Here is a 9,868-nt window from a genome sequence, read left to right on the forward strand (position 1 = left end):
ATATTTATATTTAAGGAATGGTATGTTATTAATAATAGTGTTGTTTTTTTTAAATTGTTACAAATGAATACATAATAAGCTGTTAAATGTTTAGATTGTCCTTGAGGATGGCCGTAACTAATGATATAATAAAGAATGTTGAGACTTAATAAGGATACCATTTCATTTATTTAATAGATAAGTACCCGTCTCAAGAACTTGAATAAATTATATAAAAATAATCTTTAATTTTATAAGAAGTATTAAATTTGCATTGCACCAGGGGAATCCTTATGTAGGGTTGGCTTTATATATTTTATTGGAAGTAGTTATAAAAAAGTTTGTCAAAACCGAACAATATTACTGAATACCATTTGTAAATGATTTTTGTTGTTAAATATCACATTGCTTTATAGTTTATACCAAGTTAAAATTCTACTCCGTGAAAGGGCCTTCGTTCTTCCTTAAATAGTTTTAAAAAAATAATATAAAGCAAAGTCAAATTATTTTAGCAGAATAATCATCATGAGCCAGAAAAAAATTAACAATTTAAGAATTAATCCATATATCCATTTTATAATATAATTGTTTTATTAATTTTAGATTAACTATATTATTTTTTTAATTTTAAAAATAATTTGTTCTTTGATGAACAATGGGAAACAAATAAATTTATGATTTGAATTGAAATATTTTCTTTTTTTTTTGTTTCAGTTCTGCACCACTGGAGCAATGAATTTCTGATTCTATCAATCTATCTTCTTGTAATTGTGAGTGCAAATTTCGTACAATTTATTTTTGTTAGACTAAAACAAATATTACTAGGTTTGATGTGTCTTTTTTGCTATTTATTTCAATTTTTTTTCTACTTTATTACCATTATGTTTTTTTTTTATTCCTCAACCATTTTAAAATTATTCAATGAATATTTTTTCAGTAATATTTATATAAAATATTTTAATATTACGTATTATGAGTCCGATTATTCACTCAAATAAGATTATTCCGATTTATAGAAATATTATATACATAAAATGTATATAATACTTCTATATAATAATGAAGTTGCTGGCCTACCTTCTACGCCATAATCCCTGATGAAGACCTGAAACTCAGGTCGAAACGTCGGCATAAAATAAATAAATATGGTTTTGTTTATTTATGTTGTTCTTTGCTGACCGCACCCCCCGACAAACTTCTCCAATCATAAAATGTTTATGACGGCCGTACACGTTGAGAGGTCCTATGTTCCAGGTTCGGAGCATGTGTGTTCGATTCCTAACTGGGGTAGTTAATATTTATTTTCTGGGGTCTCGGGAAGTGAATTGTGACTCTCGTGAGGCAGCAACATTGAGATACATAATTGTCAGGGGTTCCCTCACCAGAACCATTACTAGTTCCGATTGTTCCCTTAAATTAGCTATTCTTCTTCTTGGCACAGGCTTTAACATCATACATAAGCTGTAGATTATGAGCAGTTAATCTTCCTTCCAATTTCCTGGATGATACACTTCCTTTGACTTGTAATCGCCAATAATGGCCTAGCTGAGTAACTACACCAAGACCAGTGGCGTAGCGTGGGTATAAGCAACCAGGGATGGAAGAAAAGTTTACCACCCTCTTAGTTCTATATTTCAATTTAAAAGACTTAAATGTACTGTAATTCTAAAGAATCTTTTGGTGGAAACCATCATATTTATCATATATTGTACAGGTTATGAATAAAATAGTCATTAATGAAATGAAATTGTTAAAATGTTAACAAGATATTATTATTAATATTTATTGTGAAATTTATTAGCCCCCCGACTGGGGTGGGCCACCCAGCCGCCTTTTTCCCGCCCACTACACCTACGCCACTGACCAAGCTCAGCATAAGACAACATTAGTGTATCTCGATATACCGAGCACTGTACCTCATCTTTTAGTCATCAATAACTATAGGCTTAAAAGAAATGCATCAACAATTTTTTTTAAATTAAATATTTAATGGAAAAATTAGATAAATAGTTTATTAAATACATCGATTAGATAAAACCATTTCGGCAGACTCGCAATTTGTGTTGTAATAATCTGTTAAATTATTAATAATATTTATGTCTAATTAATATTTGGGTCGTTTCACCAAACAGAAGAACAATCAACATATAGAAAATAAAAGAAACTAGGAAAAGATACTTAAATTTTAATTATAGAATCCTTTAAACTGTTAATTGCAACCTATACATTCCTATATATACTAGTAATGTTCTCACCACGTATGCCGATGACAGATCTATTTTCGGAGAATAATTACATATTTATCCATTCTAAACTTTTTTATTCAAAGACAAACCTGAATAAGTGGTGTAAAATTTGAAGTGATTAAATAAAATCCTATCTAATCGACTTTTCCTTTGAATACATACAATTTATTTCCATTGAACAGATATACTTACTTCAGTGTTCTCCATTATAACGTAGGAAGTGACATGAAAGTTTATACTTAGCTGAAAAAAACATGATATACAATGGATCATTACTGAATAATTACAAAAAAAAATCATTTACACGGCAATGATTTTTTTTTTTTTTTGCTAACTTTACTTATAGTTACTGCGTTTAGAATTGGATTTATCTGATTTCATTTCAAAATCAATTTTAAAAAACCTTAAAATTTGTAAGATAAAAGAAAATTTATTTAAGGTTAGAAAAAATTCCAGATGCATAGATATTATCAATTTCAAACATATATATATTTATTCCTTTTGTATCGTTTCCAAAACACGTACATGTATACAGGTCTAAATACATTTCATGAAGGAAATATTCATTCGTAAGTAATAGTTTAATATTTTAGTGGAAATTTATAACATTGACGTATGTTATCTATCAAACTTTTGTAATTATATTTAAATAAAGTTTTCTACCATTTCTTTTTTTTTTTACCCTATTTTAATTTTTATGAAATTAGAAAAATAAATATGTAATTTTAACTAATTCTATACTTCATGTACATCTGGAAGGATGTGTATTTTTTGTCTTAAACAAGGCAGTTTGTATTTAGTACATAATAAAGATATATAATGTATTTATTGCATAATAAAGGTATTAAAAAAAAAGTTATTTTACTGAGGAAAAGATATAGCTTTTTTTTTTTTTTACATTCAAGTATAGTGAAAATGGTACTTGAATTGGAAGTTGACAACTGCCATTCTATGAATTATTGAGTAGGCTTGATTCTTGAACTCAATAACTTTTTTCTACATAAAATTAGAGATATCATTATACACAAATTTAAATAGTTATATATTAATTCATGATCACAAAATAATTTACCACGAATGAATATTTCCCTGAGATGTAGCTGACTGCAGTGTCATTACTGTATGAGGTAGTAGTAATTCATTCCTAATTATTCATATCAATTTCTCTTTTATAATAATTTCTCAGATACCACTACGAGACCCAATCTGCTTAGTTCCACATATCCACATAGGACCCCTTTGAAATAAATATGAGCTGATCCAGAGAATAGAACACAGGGTGACTGAATGACAACAAAAAAAAGTACATAGGACGAAAAAATAAAATTGTATCTTAAATAATTTAGAACCTTCTACTTCGTCTCTAACAGAATAGTTTTTTTTTTAATGAAATATTAACAAAATTTCTTTAACTAGATAATTTCATTAGATATAAAAATATTATTTGTAGGTTAAATTTTGTACAGAACGTACTTCTATAATATGCGATTAAAAAAGAGTATGACATTAAAACGATTACACATCTTTCATTTTTTCTTTTAAACCCATTTTTATTAATTTTTTTTATAAGCCCATTAACAAACACTTTCTAAAAAAAAAGCATATATTTTCATTTCATTATTAAATAATATACACTGAAATTCAGAATATAGCCCATTGTGATCTACTGTTGTCTACAATATTTCACGGTTTTTCGATGCCATGCTGGTACCACTCTCAGGAAAGGCTTTAAAAATCTCTTGTACTACAATTAAACCTCAACCTCTAAAAATTTATTATATTTTATTTTTACTCCTGAATAAATTAGGCCATGGAAAAAGTAAGTGATAATCTATGGGTCTAGACTGTAAGGTGTGAAAGTTCAAAAATAGGGTTTTTGACGACATAGAAAACAAATTGAAATAATGATAATATTATTGCCAATCAGTTCATAAACTCAATCATATATGTTTTAATTAATACTAAACTAAGACTTTTAATCTGTGGACCAGAGAATCAACAGAAATAAAACGTTTGCCACCATGGTGGTTTCGTATGTGACGTCATCTAGACATGAACAACCAACAATGCTTTAGCGATTTTTACTTTTTAGTTGTTTTAGATTATTACTTATTTTTCTGTTAAAATAATTTTCATTATTGTGCATCGTACATATCGTTTTCCAACTGGAAGGCAAAATTATTACGGTTTTTGTTACTTTAAGTAGTCTTTCAGAATAAAAGAATAATAATTAAAATAACACTGGCACTGATTAGATAATCCTAGCGTAATATTTATGTCGAAATCCCAAAACAATAATGGTGGCTTCCTTTTTTGTGCGATAAAAAAAAAATTAAATTTTAATGCGTAGTTTGAGATTGAATCGCGATTTTATATTAAAATAAAATAAAAAATAAGGGGGATTATCATTGTCAAATAAACGATATAAGACACTTTTGAAAAAAAAAAAAAAAAAAAAAAAAAAAAAAGGAGATAGTATAAAAAAAGTTCATCCAGATCACATAATGTGTAATGTGCGGTTTTTTATCAACTTACTTTTTTATCAAATATAAACATTAAATATTCTAGAGATTTGCGTAGGGAATCGATAAAATTCTTATTAAAGTAATTTCGAAAAGAAAGGCGTATTTCTTTTTTGACTAATATAAAAACATACGGTTTTCTCTACGGACATCTGTGTATCTATTGATGTGGACAAATTAGTTCTGTCAGTGGCATTTTGTGACTTATTTGTAATGGCATTAACGTCCTCAGATCGGTAAATAATTGATAAGTCATCTGCAAACAGTAATGGTTTAACGCCTTTTGGTAAGTTAAATCTCGGATCATAATTCCAAGTCAGAATAGATTTGGGCTAATGTAAAACTCTTGAGAGTCACGACACGATCTTGACACGATTGAACTGTTTGATTTTGGAATACACATAGCTTACCCGAACTTTGAAATAACGTTTTGTGAAACATTTGCCCACTGATGCCCACCATTATTAAATTGCGAAGGGTGACTATGGTTTATTCAACTGAATGCCTCGATCATGTAAAAAAAGGGTATTTTTTGTTGTCTGTTGACGAGCGTATATTGATAATGATCTGTTGTGGATTGTCCTCCGTAAAATCCAATTGGAAAAAGTTGAATTAGGCCATCATTTTCTATTGCTCACATCAATCACTTGATAATACCACAGGTCTTACCACAGTGAGAGGAAACTGCAATTTGTTTTACACTGTTTTGTTATATTTTTAAAATACTATATAATTGTAGCAGCTAAAAGGTTCGATCTTTTCAGTTAAAAATCCGACTTTATTTGTTTCGGGAAGCTTGAGTGATGCGGGGATTAGGCGAAGATATATTTTAATCTTCTTTTTTCTATAGAGGAAAACTGTTGGTTAAAACACCTGATCACGCCTATAGAGTAGTTCAGGAAACTATGAGGGTTAGCTTCTACTTGAAACTAAACCGCAAAATTTATGAACACAAAAATGTTCATTGTCTTGCTACCAGTTTTAACTAAAAGCTTCCTTATATGTTTAACACTAGGAACAGTGTTAGTACTTAATCTGTTAATAAAGAAAGGATATATATATTTAAAACTAGTTTCATTTTTCCTGTTTACGATTACGTAACTTCGTATTATTTTACAACTTGGTGTTGTAGATTAACTAATATAGTCGAAAACAGATTTCGTTCTATCTCATTTCCTACATTTTGAATTCTGATACGATGGATCAGCTCCATATATTTCGAGATTAACAAATGATTGAAGGAAAAAAAATATTGATATGTAAATAGAGATTAGAAAGATGAAAAAATATAAACAAAGATATCCATAACTAATGAATTTAATAATATTTGAGTAATTCTGGCACAATAAAAAATCAATAAAACATTTTGTTTGGTTATCTGACTAGAGTCCTCTCTCTTCAAGATACTTAAAATACAATACGTACCGAATTTAACTTGAATTCACATAAATTTTAAACTTAAACCTTAAAACATGCTTTGTCACCGTATGATCAGCTGTCGACATCAATCATAACATTACATTGCATTACTAAGAGAGAACCGATTCACATCAAAACACACAAACAAAAATAATTAGTACGCATTATAATTTAATGAAATAAATTAAAAATGATTAAAATATTAATAATATTAGTAATGATGCCTAATAAATAGATCGTAAAAAACAATAGCCGTTTCGAGGGTATTTATAGAATAAAAAAATCATCCCGACAACGTTCTTTCCTGGTGCAGGATTCAGAAAACAATAGAAATAATTTGCCAGCTATACAAAATTAAAAAAAAAGTATTATTTTTCATTTACAAAAGTGGGATTTGTCTCTTTTATAAAGCGGATTACATTTCCGTTTGAAGGAAAACGTAAATGAATTGAAAAATATTCATCTCTCTTATAAATGAAAAAAAATATTTCATGATTCTGAGCGATAGGTTTATACAAGATGTCCCAGTATATATACCTCCATGATCTCTACAATTTTAAATTAATTTTCGTTGGATTGATTGAAACAGTCACATGTAGTCTATGAGATGAGGATATTATTCATTTTTTAAACTTCTCCAACGCACTCAACAGTGAATTTCTGAAAAAAGTTATTTTTTTTAATACAGGTAGTAAATCAGATTAGAAGACGATACCTATCCAACACCTTTTCGAGCCTTCGTGCCCTGTAGGCGTAAATAGGAAAAACAAAGCAGTTCTTTTCGTTGTTCGCAAATTATCAAACACCTAAACAAATGGTCTGCATTATTTTTTTTATTGACATTTACGCCTTCGGAACGCGTCGGATAAATAAAATGCCTAAAATTAATTCATCCCATAATCTGATTTACTGTCAAAATCGGAAAATAAAATTGCCTCATCCCATTGGAAATTCGACAATTTTGTGCGCTGGAAATGATTAAAAAAATCTCAAAAGATAGATGACATAGTAACTGTTATGTCCCAAGGAAAATCAAAACTTGTAGAGAATACGGAGGTGAACAAGTATGCTGTAAGCCTAATTATTTTTAATTTTCATCATTAACATCTCAATTCGTTCAATATTTATAAATATTGCCTATATGAGGTTATAACTTTCTTTTGCTACCTTTAACCAACACATATATTTGAAAATTTTAATTTTAGTAATTTAGTGTATTTTCTCTCATTTATATGATTTTTTCCTTAAGAAGAAATAATATATTATCAAAATAACAACATAAACATAATTAAAAAAAAAAAGTTCCACCTTTTATTACAATTTATTTTGTAAGTTAAAAGTTTCGTCAACTATCAAAGTTCTCTTTTCATGTATATTTTAGAATGAAAGGCTTGTGACCGTACGTGAGGGACCAGTACTCATGCTCTGCTATATCACTTTTGAATGGGGGTCATTTTCCCGCCTCTGAAATTTGCCATTTTCTTTACTGCAGTGTACTACCCTCGAAGAAAATGTCGTCTTTCCACTTTTGTCTTGCCACCAAAATAGACAGTTGTCCTGTACGCTAGCGCACTCTTCCTACCAAAGATTAAGTAAAATTTTACTTGCTGTCAAGGTGACATCACATTATTAATTTACCGGAAGATCCGGAAGGTGTATTCTTTCATTTCAAATCACTTTACTATAAATTCCAACATATTTGCCAGTTTGTGTGAAATGGAATGACTTTTACGAAACCAGCATTGAAAATCCAGAAAAATATTTCCTAGCTAACTTTTTTCTATCTATAACTGGGATCAAATCAGATTAACTTCTTGATTTGAAATACTGCTGTAGGAATACTTTTTTTTCCTTAATAATACATCATACTATTACTTAAAAGGACAATCTTTTTTTAATACTAACCGCGAAAACTACTGAACCGATATTTAACAGATGTTAACTATATTCCGGAAGATTGAGCAATAATCAAATTTAAAGATATTTAAAACTAACACCAACAGCTGAAGAGTTTAGTTTTTTTTTTATGTGTTCATTGAAAGAACTACTGGGCCAATTTGAAAAATTCTTCGTGTTAGATCGACGTTTAATTAAGGAAGTCTTAGGCTTTTTAATATAGGTCATTGAATGACCCATAGGAACGGAACAGTAACCAAAACGTCAACTAATCTGTAAAATCATAAATAATTCAACTTGATACCCGTTGAAGCAGCTTCACTAACTTGCCTTACAAAGTAATATGTAAACATTATTTAATTAGATTGATTAGTGAAAATTTGACAGAACATATTGCTGCCTAAAGTCTAACGGCTATAACGACACACTTGTACCTTGTTTTCAAATTTGATTTATAGTTATTTTGATCTTTGATTTGATATTATCAAACCCAAGAATGTAAATAAAAGACCCATTGTTTGTTTACACAATCGTCTGATATCATTTTTTCATCTTATCTCAATAAATTTTTAAACCACTGAGGAACTTTTATGTTTTGTTTGAATTAATCATTTTAACTGAACTTTGTCCATATTAATAACAAATATATATGCCCTATTTAAAAACTATTAATGTCTTTTTGTAAATTCATAAGGTGAATTTAAAACTGCTAAACTAAAGTTTATGATTTTAAAATAATACTTTTTCGATCAAGGTCTTCACACTTTTCAAGAAAATATCATATAAAGTTATAGAATTCTAGCAAAACATATTTTTTAAAATTTTATGTTCAGAAAATTTTCCCCGACCCTATGAATTTAATAAAATGCACTTATACATTTTATTTTTAATATGTTCTACATACCTATTATTGATATGGACATATTTGAATTTAGTTGATTAATTCAAACACACTCAAACTATACATAACATTTCCTTAGCGGCTCAAACATTGAATTATTGTGAGACAAGACAATAACTAATTCGTTTTTTTAAAGTTTCAAGTTTCAATACTTTATTTATTGAAAAATACAATATGCCATTGTTGGGCAATAGGTAGTAGTTAGGGATGCGACATCGATGTTTTTAAGCCGATGTTTTTTTAACATCGATGTTTTACGTTTGTCCAATCTTTAATTTTTTTTTTTTCCAAAAGTAACTAAATGAAAACAAAAAATTTACGGTATAAACAATTTCCTATCAACAATGTGGTGGGATAAAAAAAGGACCTACAACCATCACGCTAACGACGTAATAAAGATAAATTATGACTAGAAAAACATCGATGTTTTAAAATATCTATGCTTAATATTAAAACATCATTACATACAAACCTTTGCCTAAAATACATCGATGTTTTTGAACAACCATTTCAGTAACATAAGGTCTGTTCCAACGACTACGTATACTCCCACCAGTCGGAAGTGGTTTTTGCAACAAAGAATGCAAATTGAAAAAAAAAATCGATGTTGAGAAATATAAATGTTCAATATTAAAATATCATTGCATACAATACATTGCCAAAATACATCGATGTTTTTGAACAACAATTTCAGAAACATAAGGTCTGTTATTACGATCACGCATTCTGCGGCCTGTGAGAAGTGAATTTTGGAACAAAGAATCCGACATCGACTACAAAAAACATCGATGTTTTTACAATATCGTTGCTTACAATACGTTACCCAAAAAACATCGATGTTTTTGAGCAACCATTTGAGAAACGTAAGGTCAGTCACAACGACTAACCAAAGATCACGTATTTTA

Source organism: Halyomorpha halys, unplaced genomic scaffold, assembly GCF_000696795.3.
Source record: "Halyomorpha halys isolate HHAL.00 unplaced genomic scaffold, Hhal_1.1 Scaffold34.1, whole genome shotgun sequence".
In the NCBI taxonomy this organism is placed as follows: domain Eukaryota; kingdom Metazoa; phylum Arthropoda; class Insecta; order Hemiptera; family Pentatomidae; genus Halyomorpha; species Halyomorpha halys.